At 44.7% G+C, this 16,748-nt stretch overlaps 1 pseudogene; it reads right to left on the bottom strand.

Moving 5' to 3' along the window:
- The window catches only part of LOC115124620 (protein mono-ADP-ribosyltransferase PARP8-like), a 153,290-nt pseudogene extending 146,433 nt beyond the window's left edge, over positions 1-6,857 (bottom strand).
- Between the last annotated feature and the right edge of the window lie 9,891 nt (positions 6,858-16,748).

Genomic DNA, 16,748 nt, shown 5'->3' with positions numbered 1-16,748 from the left:
CTGTATCTATGGACCCGACCCAGTCGTTCAGTCTTTATGTTCTGTATCTATGGACGCGACCCAGTCGTTCAGTCTTTATGTTCTGTATCTTTAGACGTGACCCAGTCGTTCAGTCTTTATGTTCTGTATCTATGGACGCGACCCAGTCGTTCAGTCTTTATGTTCTGTATCTATGGACGAGACCCAGTCGTTCAGTCTTTATGTTCTGTATCTATGGACGCGACCCAGTCGTTCAGTCTTTATGTTCTGTATCTATGGACGAGACCCAGTCGTTCAGTCTTTTTGTTCTGTATCTATGGATGCGACCCAGTCGTTCAGTCTTTATGTTCTGTATCTATGGACGCGACCCAGTCGTTCAGTCTTTATGTTCTGTATCTATGGACGAGACCCAGTCGTTCAGTCTTTTTGTTCTGTATCTATGGACGAGACCCAGTCTTTCAGTCTTTTTGTTCTGTATCTACGGACCCGACCCAGTCGTTCAGTCTTTATGTTCTGTATCTATGGCGACCCAGTCGTTCAGTCTTTATGTTCTGTATCTATGGCGACCCAGTCGTTCAGTCTTTTTGTTCTGTATCTATGGACGCGACCCAGTCGTTCAGTCTTTTTGTTCTGTATCTATGGACGAGACCCAGTCGTTCAGTCTTTATGTTCTGTATCTATGGAGACCCAGTCGTTCAGTCTTGTTGTTCTGTATCTATGGACACAACCCAGTCGTTCAGTCATTTTGTTCTGTATCTATGGACCCGACCCAGTCGTTCAGTCTTTGTGTTCTGTATCTATGGACGTGACCCAGTCGTTCAGTCTTTGTGTTCTGTATCTATGGACCCGACCCAGTCGTTCAGTCTTTATGTTCTGTATCTATGGACGTGACCCAGTCGTTCAGTCTTTTTGTTCTGTATCTATGGACGAGACTCAGTCGCTCAGTCTTTATGTTCTGTATCTATGGACGAGACCCAGTCGTTCAGTCTTGTTGTTCTGTATCTATGGACGTGACCCAGTCGTTCAGTCTTTTTGTTCTGTATCTATGGACGAGACCCAGTCGTTCAGTCTTTTTGTTCTGTATCTATGGCGACCCAGTCGTTCAGTCTTTTTGTTCTGTATCTATGGACGAGACCCAGTCGTTCAGTCTTTTTGTTCTGTATCTATGGACGCGACCCAGTCGTTCAGTCTTTATGTTCTGTATCTATAGACGTGACCCAGTCGTTCAGTCTTTATGTTCTGTATCTATAGACGTGACCCAGTCGTTCAGTCTTTATGTTCTGTATCTATGGACGTGACCCAGTCGTTCAGTCTTTTTGTTCTGTATCTATGGACTCGACCTAGTCGTTCAGTCTTTTGGTTCTGTATCTACGGACCCGACCCAGTCGTTCAGTCTTTATGTTCTGTATCTATGGCGACCCAGTCGTTCAGTCTTTTTGTTCTGTATCTATGGACGTGACCCAGTCGTTCAGTCTTTATGTTCTGTATCTATGGACGCGACCCAGTCGTTCAGTCTTTTTGTTCTGTATCTATGGTCTTTAGTCTTTTGTTCTGTATCTATAGACGTGACCCAGTCGTTCAGTCTTTTGGTTCTGTATCTACGGACCCGACCCAGTCGTTCAGTCTTTATGTTCTGTATCTATGGCGACCCAGTCGTTCAGTCTTTATGTTCTGTATCTATGGCGACCCAGTCGTTCAGTCTTTTTGTTCTGTATCTATGGCGACCCAGTCGTTCAGTCTTTTTGTTCTGTATCTATGGACCCGACCCAGTCGTTCAGTCTTTTTGTTCTGTATCTATGGCGACCCAGTCGTTCAGTCTTTTTGTTCTGTATCTATGGGACGCGACCCAGTCGTTCAGTCTTTTTGTTCTGTATCTATGGACGAGACCCAGTCGTTCAGTCTTTTTGTTCTGTATCTATGGACGAGACCCAGTCGTTCAGTCTTTTTGTTCTGTATCTATGGACGAGACCCAGTCGTTCAGTCTTTTTGTTCTGTATCTATGGACGAGACCCAGTCGTTCAGTCTTTTTGTTCTGTATCTATGGACGTGACCCAGTCGTTCAGTCTTTATGTTCTGTATCTATGGACGCGACCCAGTCGTTCAGTCTTTTTGTTCTGTATCTATGGACTCGACCCAGTCGTTCAGTCTTTTGGTTCTGTATCTATAGACGTGACCCAGTCGTTCAGTCTTTTGGTTCTGTATCTACGGACCCGACCCAGTCGTTCAGTCTTTATGTTCTGTATCTATGGCGACCCAGTCGTTCAGTCTTTATGTTCTGTATCTATGGCGACCCAGTCGTTCAGTCTTTTTGTTCTGTATCTATGGCGACCCAGTCGTTCAGTCTTTTTGTTCTGTATCTATGGACCCGACCCAGTCGTTCAGTCTTTTTGTTCTGTATCTATGGCGACCCAGTCGTTCAGTCTTTTTGTTCTGTATCTATGGGACGCGACCCAGTCGTTCAGTCTTTTTGTTCTGTATCTATGGACGAGACCCAGTCGTTCAGTCTTTTTGTTCTGTATCTATGGACGAGACCCAGTCGTTCAGTCTTTTTGTTCTGTATCTATGGACGAGACCCAGTCGTTCAGTCTTTTTGTTCTGTATCTATGGACGAGACCCAGTCGTTCAGTCTTTTTGTTCTGTATCTATGGACGAGACCCAGTCATTCAGTCTTTATGTTCTGTATCTATGGACGAGACCCAGTCGTTCAGTCTTTATGTTCTGTATCTATGGACGAGACCCAGTCATTCAGTCTTTTTGTTCTGTATATATGGACGAGACCCAGTCGTTCAGTCTTTATGTTCTGTATCTATGGACGTGACCCAGTCGTTCAGTCTTTATGTTCTGTATCTATGGACGTGACCCAGTCGTTCAGTCTTTATGTTCTGTATCTATGGCGACCCAGTCGTTCAGTCTTTTTGTTCTGTATCTATGGACGTGACCCAGTCGTTCAGTCTTTATGTTCTGTATCTATGGCGACCCAGTCGTTCAGTCTTTTTGTTCTGTATCTATGGACGAGACCCAGTCGTTCAGTCTTTTTGTTCTGTATCTATGGACGTGACCCAGTCTTTCAGTCTTTATGTTCTGTATCTATGGCGACCCAGTCGTTCAGTCTTTATGTTCTGTATCTATGGCGACCCAGTCGCTCAGTCTTTTTGTTCTGTATCTATGGACGCGACTCAGTCGTTCAGTCTTTTTGTTCTGTATCTATGGACGAGACCCAGTCGTTCAGTCTTTTTGTTCTGTATCTATGGCAACCCAGTCGTTCAGTCTTTTTAATCTGTATCTATGGACCCAACCCAGTCGTTCAGTCTTTTTGTTCTGTATCTATGGCAACCCAGTCGTTCAGTCTTTTTGTTCTGTATCTATGGACGAGACCCAGTCGCTCAGTCTTTTTGTTCTGTATCTATGGACCCAACCCAGTCATTCAGTCTTTTTGTTCTGTATCTATGGCAACCCAGTCGTTCATTCTAAATGATCCATTACCATACTGGCTGGCAACGTTCTTATCCCTTGCTTGCTAGCTTTTCAACTATGGCTAATTTACAGTCAAAAAGTTCAGCCAGAATAACAACAAAGTTGCTGCATTTGCATTAGTTCAAGATGTTTCCTAGTGACATTTATTTGGACACATCCATAACAATGAGCTAATGAGGAGCGATTTCGCCTGACATTGAAAATGCTCTCTCGTCAGGACACTGCTGTTCAGAGGAGCTAGCCAACAACACAGCTAACAACACAGCCATCAACACAGCTAACACAATCACTTCAAACTGAAACTGGAAAGACTACAAACTAGCTGTGTTCCATTTTACCTTTTTCCAATTGACATTTCTTTGTATATATCCATAAAAAGGGAGGGACAGAAAACAAGGTTTATACAAATCTCTGCTGTTGAAAACTAAATGTTAGTCTAAAAGAAATTTAATATAATGTCTAGATGCTTTGACAGTGGAGATCAAGGTTATAAATTGCCTGGCTGGGCTGATGCACAGTCAGATGGAACAGAGTAAATAGGCATTTTGACATCATACATGTAGCCAGTGGTAGCTTGTGGAATAGACACCAGCTGGTCCAGTAGGATACTGTATATCAATAGCACAGAGTAGGACACAGTGTATCAATGGCACAGAGTAGGACACAGTGTATCAATGGCACAGAGTAGGACACAGTGTATCAATGGTAAATAATAAATGGCCCCGTAGGACACAGTGTGTAAATGGTAAATAATAAATGGCCCAGTAGGATACAGTGTATCATTGGTACAGAATAAATGGCCCAGTAGGATACAGTTTAATCAATGGCACAGAATGAATGAACGATGTCAACAATCTAAGAACGTTGTACTGTACCTTCTGGAGCCTTTGGAATAAGTGAAGGTGAAGGTGGCGTCAGTATATCTGAAATCTGAAATCAAGAAGAGGAGAAATAGAACCGGTCAGAACGGAAATCAAGAAGAGGGGAAATAGAACCGGTCAGAACGGAAATCAAGAAGAGGGGAAATGGTCAGAACGGAAATCAAGAAGAGGGGAAATAGAACCGTCAGAACGGAAATCAAGAAGAGGGGAAATGGTCAGAACGGAAATCAAGAAGAGGGGAAATAGAACCGTCAGAACGGAAATCAAGAAGAGGGGAAATGGTCAGAACGGAAATCAAGAAGAGGGGAAATAGAACCTCAGAACGGAAATCAAGAAGAGGGGAAATGGTCAGAACGGAAATCAAGAAGAGGGGAAATAGAACCGGTCAGAACGGAAATCAAGAAGAGGGGAAATGGTCAGAACGGAAATCAAGAAGAGGGGAAATAGAACCGGTCAGAACGGAAATCAAGAAGAGGGGAAATGGTCAGAACGGAAATCAAGAAGAGGGGAAATAGAACCGGTCAGAACGGAAATCAAGAAGAGGGGAAATGGTCAGAACGGAAATCAAGAAGAGGGGAAATAGAACCGGTCAGAACGGAAATCAAGAAGAGGGAAATGGTCAGAACGGAAATCAAGAAGAGGGGAAATGGTCAGAACGGAAATCAAGAAGAGGGGAAATGGTCAGAACGGAAATCAAGAAGAGGGGAAATAGAACCGGTCAGAACGGAAATCAAGAAGAGGGGAAATGGTCAGAACGGAAATCAAGAAGAGGGGAAATAGAACCGGTCAGAACGGAAATCAAGAAGAGGGGAAATGGTCAGAACGGAAATCAAGAAGAGGGGAAATGGTCAGAACGGAAATCAAGAAGAGGGGAAATGGTCAGAACGGAAATCAAGAAGAGGGGAAATAGAACCGGTCAGAACGGAAATCAAGAAGAGGGGAAATGGTCAGAACGGAAATCAAGAAGAGGGGAAATAGAACCGGTCAGAACGGAAATCAAGAAGAGGGGAAATAGAACCGGTCAGAACGGAAATCAAGAAGAGGGGAAATGGTCAGAACGTAAATCAAGAAGAGGGTTATTATCCACTACTACACAATGGCAAGATCCAACCACAGGGAGAGGAGAAAAAAAAAATCCCTTCAACAAATGCCGTTTCCATGGCAACATCAAAAGGGGTTCCACTGACTGACCAAATATGTAAAGGAGCATCAATTGTCGGACAATATCACATTTACACAACCGTTACGTTATGTCCGGTTGAAATGTAACGTCAATAGGCAAATGGACCAGTCGGCGCTGGTGTCTTCAATATTATGTCTGTCTGTCATATTCTGTAGGGATGTTTTAACCAAAGCCTATTGTCATCATGACAAGAATATTAATATATTCCTATTTCTCTTCATGTGAAATAATTATTATCATTTCAAACTATCCGTATCAAGGCCTACAAATGTTTTGCCAGACAAAAATGTAATGATAGACTATAATGGTGTCTGGGTTTTCCCAATTTAATCATCACGCACAGCTATCGAATACAATTATTTAGGCCTATGATTAGATTAATTTGTTGATGATATTGACAACTGTCAAGTCTAGAAGATGCTTATGTTATTGTGGGCAGTGATGTAAAATTATAGACTATAATGGTGTCTGGGTTTTCCCAATTTAATCATCACGCACAGCTATCGAATACAATTATTTAGGCCTAATGATTAGATTAATTTGTTAATGATATTGACAACTGTCAGGTCTAGAAGATGCTATTGTTATTGAAGGCAGCGATGTAAAATGAGTGTGTTCCTCAACATACACTAGACCACATAACTTAACGGTTGGAACACACCACTACCACCACTGACTAACTACACACACACACACACACACACACTCACCAGAGAAAAGGCAGTCTTTCTCTGCCTTGCTCCTTTGAATTACGATGTTGACGTCTTTTTGTATTCTCTCTTGTCTTGAACACATCCCCATGAAATAAACCCCACGGGAATGGCTTCTCTGTTTTAATAAGCGAGAAATAAGATCCCATCAAATGACTTGATGTATTTCCAGTGAAACTGACATTTGCAATGGAGCGTGGATGGCTGAGCAAGCTGGTTGAGACGGTTTTCGTTATATTCCAGGTGTTTGTCGGATTCGTTTCAACTCGTACGGGATATCATCTCGGATAACAATAGATTATGATAGGCCTAATATGCAGCGGGAGCAGGAATCGGCAGTAGTTCCGCACCTCGATGGATTTCATAAAGACAGCCTGTTTTACACCGGAAGCCCCAGTCTCCACTCTTCATCACTGTGCACGGTTCAACCTTCCTAACAATGGCGATTTCGAAAGCTACGGGATAGAAAGCTCGACCGGTCTTAAATTGAAACCAACATCGCTTGCGCGGTTTTATTATATCTAGAGATGAACAAATCAGAGGATCTCGAATAGTAAACTTTGCCAGATGCTGCTCGTGGAATCAACCGCCGACATTTCCCGTCGGTGTACAATAAACTATGCTGATGTCAGAGCGTGTCATCCACTCATCTATTTGTCAGATTGTCACGGACTGGAATGAAGTGTAAACTCATAGCGTGACTTCATCCACGAGAGAAGTGTGACTTCATCCACGAGAGAGCTATGGACAGAGAGAATAAACGATGCTATTACGCCTGAATATGTCCCGTATAGCCAGCCTACCTACCCATCAACCCAAGAAACTGCTCCTAGCTTCCTAACGTTTCCAACCTGGATTCGGGTAGACCTACAGTAACATAGTACATGTAAATAAGGGACATTATTAGTAAAACATATTACATTTACATTACATTTAAGTCATTTAGCAGACGCTCTTATCCAGAGCGACTTACAAATTGGTGCGTTCACCTTATGACATTATTACATTTCGGTATGGTATGCGTTCATTTGTGGATGTCCATCATCCTTATCGTGTGATATGTTTTAAATTGCAATTCATACAATACAGTATGTCACACATTTTCTGAAATGTACAATATGTTACGAATTCCAATGAACATTAGCTAGATGGCTAATTCTAACATGAACTAGGTGGTTAATGTTAGCTATGCTAGGGATTAGTGGCTAAGGGGTTTAAGGTTAGTGGAAGGGTTAGCTAACATGCTAAGTTAGTTGCAAAGTAGTAAGTAGTGTGTTAATTAGCTAAAATGCTAAAGTTGTCCATGATGAGATTCAAAACACGCAACATTTAGGTTGCTAGACGTTTGCGTTATATTGCCCGCCCATCAATGTCAACATCAATGACATGTTCCACTCATTTCCAGGAATGCCTGAATAAGTACATCCATTTTGTGTGTTTATGTGTGTGTGTGTGAGAGAGATGTTTGAGAGCAGCAGTACAGAAGCCAGTAGCTGGTGGGTGAGCTGTTGACAGCATTGATGACAGAGACCAGGGCTGAGTAGGTTTGTCATGTCCACCCACACAACAGTCGGCCAGGCTGAAACCCTAAACAATCAGTACTGTGTCCAATTCCTGCCTGCATGGCAGCACAAACCCAAAACCATTTCACCTGTTATTTAGATCCTGCTAAACATTTTACAGCACAGTAGGGAGGGGAGGAGGAGAGCATGGGAGAGGAGAGGAAGAGGAGAGGAGAGGAGAGGAGGAGAGCATGGGAGAGGAGATGAAGAGGAGAGGGAGGGGAGGAGGAGAGGAGAGATGAGAGCATGGGAGAGGAGAGGAAGAGGAGAGGGAGGGGAGGAGGAGAGCATGGGAGAGGAGAGGAAGAGAAGAGGAAGAGGAGGAGAGCATGGGAGAGGAGAGGAGAGGGAGGGGAGGAGGAGAGCATGGGAGAGGAGAGGAAGAGGAGAGGAGAGGGAGGGGAGGAGGAGAGCATGGGAGAGGAGATGAAGAGGAGAGGGAGGGGAGGAGGAGAGCATGGGAGAGGAGAGGAAGAGGAGGAGAGCATGGGAGAGGAGAGAGAGAGAGGAGAGGGAGGGGAGGAGGAGAGCATGGGAGGGGAGAGGAAGAGGAGAGGAGAGGGAGGGGAGGAGGAGAGCATGGGAGAGGAGAGGAAGAGGAGAGGGAGGGGAGGAGGAGAGCATGGGAGAGGAGAGGGAGGGGAGGAGGAGAGCATGGGAGAGGAGAGGAAGAGGAGAGGAGAGGGAGTGGAGGAGGAGAGCATGGGAGAGGAGCGGAGAGGGAGGGGAGGAGGAGAGCATGGGAGAGGAGAAGAGAGGGAGGGGAGGAGGAGAGGGAGAGGAGAGAGGATACACAACACCACAGCTCCTCTCTACAGAACAGATGGTAGAATGTTCCCTCCACCACGTAAGCGAGTCACATCATCAAAGAAGTGTGTGTCGTGAGAGTGTATAGATAAATCAACTGCCCAGAGATAATCTACTGCCCAGAGAAAACAGAGAGTGGATAGATAAATCAACTGCCCAGAGATAATCTACTGCCCAGAGAAAACAGAGAGTGGATAGATACATCTACTGCCCAGAGATAATCTACTGCCCAGAGAAAACAGAGAGTGGATAGATAAATCTACTGCCCAGAGATAATCTACTGCCCAGAGAAAACAGAGAGTGGATAGATAAATCTACTGCCCAGAGATAATCTACTGCCCAGAAAAAACAGAGAGTGGATAGATACATCTACTGCCCAGAGATAATCTACTGCCCAGAGAAAACAGAGTGGATAGATAAATCTACTGCCCAGAGAAAACAGAGAGTGGATAGATAAATCTACTGCCCAGAGATAATCTACTGCCCAGAGATAATCTACTGCCCAGAGAAAACAGAAAGTGGGTAGATAAATCTACTGCCCAGAGAAAACAGAGTGGATAGATAAATCTACTGCCCAGAGATAATCTACTGCCCAGAGAAAACAGAAAGTGGATAGATAAATCTACTGCCCAGAGAAAACAGAGTGGATAGATAAATCTACTGCCCAGAGATAATCTACTGCCCAGAGAAAACAGAAAGTGGATAGATAAATCTACTGCCCAGAGAAAACAGAGAGTGGATAGATAAATCTACTGCCCAGAGATAATCTACTGCCCAGAGATAATCTACTGCCCAGAGATAATCTACTGCCCAGAAAAAAACAGAGAGTGGATAGATACATCTACTGCCCAGAGATAATCTACTGCCCAGAAAAAACAGAGAGTGGATAGATAAATCTACTGCCCAGAGAAAACAGAGTGGATAGATAAATCTACTGCCCAGAGATAATCTACTGCCCAGAAAAAACAGAGAGTGGATAGATACATCTACTGCCCAGAGATAATCTACTGCCCAGAGATAATCTACTGCCCAGAGATAATCTACTGCCCAGAAAAAAACAGAGAGTGGATAGATACATCTACTGCCCAGAGATAATCTACTGCCCAGAAAAAACAGAGAGTGGATAGATAAATCTACTGCCCAGAGAAAACAGAGTGGATAGATAAATCTACTGCCCAGAGATAATCTACTGCCCAGAGATAATCTACTGCCCAGAAAAAACAGAGAGTGGATAGATACATCTACTGCCCAGAGATAATCTAATGCCCAGAAAAAACAGAGAGTGAATAGATAAATCTACTGCCCAGAGAAAACAGAGTGGATAGATAAATCTATTGCCCAGAGATAATCTACTGCCCAGAGAAAACAGAGAGTGGATAGATAAATCTACTGCCCAGAGATAATCTACTGCCCAGAGAAAACATAGAGTGGATAGATACATCTACTGCCCAGAGAAAACAGAAAGTGGATAGATAAATCTACTGCCCAGAGAAAACAGAGTGGATAGATAAATCTACTGCCCAGAGATAATCTACTGCCCAGAGAAAACAGAGAGTGGATAGATACATCTACTGCCCAGAGATAATCTACTGCCCAGAGAAAACAGAGAGTGGATAGATAAATGTACTGCCCAGAGATAATCTACTGCCCAGAGAAAACAGAGAGTGGATAGATAAATCTACTGCCCAGAGATAATCTACTGCCCAGAGAAAACAGAGAGTGGATAGATACATCTACTGCCCAGAGATAATCTACTGCCCAGAGAAAACAGAGAGTGGATAGATAAATCTACTGCCCAGAGAAAACAGAGTGGATAGATAAATCTACTGCCCAGAGATAATCTACTGCCCAGAGAAAACAGAGAGTGGATAGATACATCTACTGCCCAGAGATAATCTACTGCCCAGAGATAATCTACTGCCCAGAGAAAACAGAGAGTGGATAGATACATCTACTGCCCAGAGAAAACAGAAAGTGGATAGATAAATCTACTGCCCAGAGAAAACAGAGTGGATAGATAAATCTACTGCCCAGAGATAATCTACTGCCCAGAGAAAACAGAGAGTGGATAGATAAATCTACTGCCCAGAGATAATCTACTGCCCAGAGAAAACAGAGAGTGGATAGATGCATCTACTGCCCAGAGATAATCTACTGCCCAGAGATAATCTACTGCCCAGAGATAATCTACTGCCCAGAAAAAACAGAGAGTGGATAGATACATCTACTGCCCAGAGATAATCTACTGCCCAGAAAAAACAGAGAGTGGATAGATAAATCTACTGCCCAGAGAAAACAGAGTGGATAGATAAATCTACTGCCCAGAGATAATCTACTGCCCAGAGAAAACAGAGAGTGGATAGATACATCTACTGCCCAGAGAAAACAGAAAGTGGATAGATAAATCTACTGCCCAGAGAAAACAGAGTGGATAGATAAATCTACTGCCCAGAGATAATCTACTGCCCAGAGATAATCTACTGCCCAGAGATAATCTACTGCCCAGAGAAAACAGAAAGTGGATAGATAAATCTACTGCCCAGAGAAAACAGAGTGGATAGATAAATCTACTGCCCAGAGATAATCTACTGCCCAGAGAAAACAGAGAGTGGATAGATAAATCTACTGCCCAGAGATAATCTACTGCCCAGAGAAAACAGAGAGTGGATAGATAAATCTACTGCCCAGAGATAATCTACTGCCCAGAGAAAACAGAGAGTGGATAGATAAATCTACTGCCCAGAGATAATCTACTGCCCAGAGAAAACAGAGAGTGGATAGATACATCTACTGCCCAGAGATAATCTACTGCCCAGAGATAATCTACTGCCCAGAGATAATCTACTGCCCAGAAAAAACAGAGAGTGGATAGATACATCTACTGCCCAGAGATAATCTACTGCCCAGAGAAAACAGAGAGTGGATAGATAAATCTACTGCCCAGAGATAATCTACTGCCCAGAGAAAACAGAGAGTGGATAGATAAATCTACTGCCCAGAGATAATCTACTGCCCAGAGAAAACAGAGAGTGGATAGATAAATCTACTGCCCAGAGATAATCTACTGCCCAGAGAAAACAGAGAGTGGATAGATAAATCTACTGCCCAGAGATAATCTACTGCCCAGAGAAAACAGAGAGTGGATAGATAAATCTACTGCCCAGAGATAATTTACTTCCCAGAGATAATCTACTGGTCAGAGATTTTGTATTTAATATGGATCTGCCAAGGCAGCAGCTATTCTTGCTGGGGTCCAGCAAAATTAAGGCAGTTATACAATTTTAAAAACATTACAATGCATTCGCAGATTTCACAACACACTGTGTGCCCTCAGGCCCCAACTCCACCACTACCACATATCTATAAAATACTAAATCCATGCGTGAGTGTGTGTATAGAATATGTATAGAAGCTCTCTGTGTACATTCGAGGGCCAGCCGTGCTGCCCTGTTCTGAGACAATTGCAATTTTCCTAAATTCCTCTTTGTGGCACCTGACCACACGACTGAACAGTAGTCCAGGTGTGACAAAACTAGGGCCTGTAGGACCTGCCTTGTTGATAGTGTTGTTAAGAAGGTAGAAACTAGGGCCTGTAGGACCTGCCTTGTTGATAGTGTTGTTAAGAAGGTAGAAACTAGGGCCTGTAGGACCTGCCTTGTTGATAGTGCTGTTAAGAAGGTAGAAACTAGGGCCTGTAGGACCTGCCTTGTTGATAGTGCTGTTATGAAGGTAGAAACTAGGGCCTGTAGGACCTGCCTTGTTGATAGTGCTGTTAATAAGGTAGAAACTAGGGCCTGTAGGACCTGCCTTGTTGATAGTGTTGTTAAGAAGGTAGAAACTAGGGCCTGTAGGACCTGCCTTGTTGATAGTGTTGTTAAGAAGGTAGAAACTAGGGCCTGTAGGACCTGCCTTGTTGATAGTGCTGTTAAGAAGGTAGAAACTAGGACCTGTAGGACCTGCCTTGTCGATAGTGCTGTTAAGAAGGTAGAAACTAGGGCCTGTAGGACCTGCCTTGTTGATAGTGTTGTTAAGAAGGTAGAAACTAGGGCCTGTAGGACCTGCCTTGTTGATAGTGTTGTTAAGAAGGTAGAAACTAGGGCCTGTAGGACCTGCCTTGTTGATAGTGTTGTTAAGAAGGTAGAAACTAGGGCCTGTAGGACCTGCCTTGTTGATAGTGCTGTTAAGAAGGTAGAAACTAGGACCTGTAGTACCTGCCTTGTTGATAGTGCTGTCTAGAAGGTAGAAACTAGGGCCTGTAGAACCTGCCTTGTTGATAGTGTTGTTAAGAAGGTAGAAACTAGGGCCTGTAGGACCTGCCTTGTTGATAGTGCTGTTAAGAAGGTAGAAACTAGGACCTGTAGTACCTGCCTTGTTGATAGTGCTGTCTAGAAGGTAGAAACTAGGGCCTGTAGAACCTGCCTTGTTGATAGTGTTGTTAAGAAGGTAGAAACTAGGGCCTGTAGGACCTGCCTTGTTGATAGTGTTGTTAAGAAGGTAGAAACTAGGGCCTGTAGGACCTGCCTTGTTGATAGTGTTGTTAAGAAGGTAGAAACTAGGGCCTGTAGGACCTGCCTTGTTGATAGTGTTGTTAAGAAGGTAGAAACTAGGGCCTGTAGGACCTGCCTTGTTGATAGTGTTGTTAAGAAGGTAGAAACTAGGGCCTGTAGGACCTGCCTTGTTGATAGTGCTGTTAAGAAGGTAGAAACTAGGACCTGTAGGACCTGCCTTGTCGATAGTGCTGTTAAGAAGGTAGAAACTAGGGCCTGTAGGACCTGCCTTGTTGATAGTGTTGTTAAGAAGGTAGAAACTAGGGCCTGTAGGACCTGCCTTGTTGATAGTGTTGTTAAGAAGGTAGAAACTAGGACCTGCCATGTTGATAGTGTTGTTAAGAAGGTAGAAACTAGGGCCTGTAGGACCTGCCTTGTCGATAGTGCTGTTAAGAAGGTAGAAACTAGGGACTGTAGGACCTGCCATGTTGATAGTGCTGTCTAGAAGGTAGAAACTAGGACCTGTAGGACCTGCCTTGTTGATAGTGCTGTTAAGAAGGTAGAAACTAGGGCCTGTAGGACCTGCCTTGTTGATAGTGTTGTTAAGAAGGTAGAAACTAGGGCCTGTAGGACCTGCCTTGTTGATAGTGCTGTTAAGAAGGTAGAAACTAGGACCTGTAGTACCTGCCTTGTTGATAGTGCTGTCTAGAAGGTAGAAACTAGGGCCTGTAGGACCTGCCTTGTTGATAGTGTTGTTAAGAAGGTAGAAACTAGGGCCTGTTGGACCTGCCTGGTTGATAGTGTTGTTAAGAACGTAGAAACTAGGGCCTGTAGGACCTGCCTTGTTGATAGTGTTGTTAAGAAGGTAGAAACTAGGGCCTGTAGGACCTGCCTTGTTGATAGTGTTGTTAAGAAGGTAGAAACTAGGGCCTGTAGGGCCTGCCTTGTTGATAGTGTTGTTAAGAAGGTAGAAACTAGGGCCTGTAGCACCTGCCTTGTTGATAGTGTTGGTAAGAAGGTAGAAACTAGGGCCTGTAGGACCTGCCTTGTTGATAGTGCTGTTAAGAAGGTAGAAACTAGGGCCTGTAGGACCTGCCTTGTTTATAGTGCTGTTAAGAAGGTAGAAACTAGGACCTGCCTTGTTGATAGTGCTGTTAAGAAGGTAGAAACTAGGACCTGCCTTGTTGATAGTGTTGTTAAGAAGGTAGAAACTAGGACCTGTAGGACCTGCCTTGTTGATAGTGTTGTTAAGAAGGTAGAAACTAGGGCCTGTAGGACCTGCCATGTTGATAGTGTTGTTAAGAAGGTAGAAACTAGGACCTGTAGGACCTGCCTTGTTGATAGTGTTGTTAAGAAGGTAGAAACTAGGGCCTGTAGGACCTGCCTTGTTGATAGTGCTGTTAAGAAGGTAGAAACTAGGACCTGCCTTGTTGATAGTGTTGTTAAGGTAGAAACTAGGACCTGCCATGTTGATAGTGTTGTTAAGAAGGTAGAAACTAGGACCTGTAGGACCTGCCTTGTTGATAGTGTTGTTAAGAAGGTAGAAACTAGGACCTGTAGGACTTGCCTTGTTGATAGTGTTGTTAAGAAGGTAGAAACTAGGGCCTGTAGGACCTGCCTTGTTGATAGTGTTGTTAAGAGTGTAGAAACTAGAACCTGCCTTGTTGATAGTGTTGTTAAGAAGGTAGAAACTAGGACCTGTAGGACTTGCCTTGTTGATAGTGCTGTTAAGAAGGTAGAAACTAGAACCTGCCTTGTTGATAGTGTTGTTAAGAAGGTAGAAACTAGGACCTGCCTTGTTGATAGTGCTGTTAAGAAGGCAGAAGAGTTTTATTATGGACAGACTTCTCCACATCTTAGCTCCTGGGGTGAAAATGCAAAAGAGTTTCCCAGGTTTATAGGCAGAAGCCCTGTTCTGTAAGGTCGCAATGACTCACTCAGCCATGGAGCTGGAGGGGAGGGCCGAGACAGGAGGTAAGGGAACAGTGCTAGGTCATAGGATGCTGAAAGGAAGGAGAGTAGGGTTCGAAGAGGCAGAATCAGGAGGGAAAAGGATTTAGAAATAGGGAAAGATGATACGATAGAAGAGGAGAGTAGTGGGAGAGAGAGAGAGAGAGAGAGAGAGCGAGAGAGAGAGAGAGAGAGAGAGAGAGACAGAGAGAGAGAGAGAGAGAGAGAGCGAAGATTACGACATCACGTTACCGTCTGTGTAAGGGCTGAGTGGTTAGGGTTGGAGGAAAGGGAGACGGGGAAAGGAAACTAAGTAGTGATCAGAGACCTGGAGGGGAGTTGTGATGAGATTAGTAGGAGAACAGCCTCTAATAACGACGAGGTCAAGCAAATTGCCTGCTTTGTGAGTGGGAGGGGACTGTGAAAGTGGGAGGGGACTGGGAAAGTGGGAGGGGACTGGGAAAGGGTGAGGTCAAAAGAGAGACAAGGAGGGGAAAGAGAGAAATGGAAAGAAATGAATAGAAGGCAGACGTCGGGAGGTTGAAGTCGCCAAGTATGAAGAGCCCTGAGCCATCGTCAGGAAATGAGCTTATCAAAGTGTCAAGCTCATTGAGAAACTCTCCAAGGGAACCTGGTGGGCGATAGATGACAACAATGTTCAGCTTCAGTGGACAAGAGACAGCAACAGCACGGAATTCAAATGAGGAGATGGACAGGTGAGAGAGGTGAGGGACAGGTCAGAGAGGTGAGGGAGGGAGGAGATGGACAGGTGAGAGAGGAGATGGACAGGGCAGAGAGGAGATGGACAGGTGAGAGAGGTGAGAGGAGATGGACAGGTCAGAGGAGAGGGACACGTGACGGAGGAGATGGACAGGAGCATAGGGAGATGGACAGGTGAGAGAGGAGCTGGACAGGTGGCATAGGGAGATGGACAGGCGGCATAGGGAGATGGACAGGTGGGAGAGGAGATGGACAGGTGAGAGAGGAGATGGACAGGTGTTATAGGGAGATGGACAGGTGGCATAGGGAGATGGACAGGTGGGAGAGGAGATGGACAGGTGTTATAGGGAGATGGACAGGTGGCATAGGGAGATGGACAGGTGAGAGAGGAGATGGACAGGTGTTATAGGGAGATGGACAGGTGTTATAGGGAGATGGACAGGCGGCATAGGGAGATGGACAGGTGGGAGAGGAGATGGACAGGTGAGAGAGGAGATGGACAGGAGGCATAGGGAGATGGACAGGTATCATAGGGAGATGGACAGGTATCATAGGGAGATGGACAGGAGGCATAGAGAGATGGACAGGAGGCATAGGAAGATGGACAGGTGAGAGAGGAGATGGACAGGTACATAGGGAGATGGACAGGTACATAGGGAGATGGACAGGAGGCATAGAGAGATGGACAGGAGGCATAGGGAGATGGACAGGTGAGAGAGGAGATGGACAGGAGGCATAGAGAGATGGACAGGAGGCATAGGGAGATGGACAGGTGAGAGAGGAGATGGACAGGTACATAGGGAGATGGACAGGTATCATAGGGAGATGGACAGGTGAGAGAGGAGATGGACAGGAGGCATAGAGAGATGGACAGGTGAGAGAGGAGATGGACAGGTACATAGGGAGATGGACAGGTACATAGGGAGATGGACAGGAGGCATAGAGAGATGGACAGGAGGCATAGGGAGATGGACAGGTGAGAGAGGAGATGGACA

Source organism: Oncorhynchus nerka, linkage group LG27 (genome assembly GCF_034236695.1).
Source record: "Oncorhynchus nerka isolate Pitt River linkage group LG27, Oner_Uvic_2.0, whole genome shotgun sequence".
In the NCBI taxonomy this organism is placed as follows: Eukaryota; Metazoa; Chordata; class Actinopteri; order Salmoniformes; family Salmonidae; genus Oncorhynchus; species Oncorhynchus nerka.
Note: the sequence above shows the minus strand (reverse complement) of the source record. Positions and strands in the feature narration are given on the sequence as shown.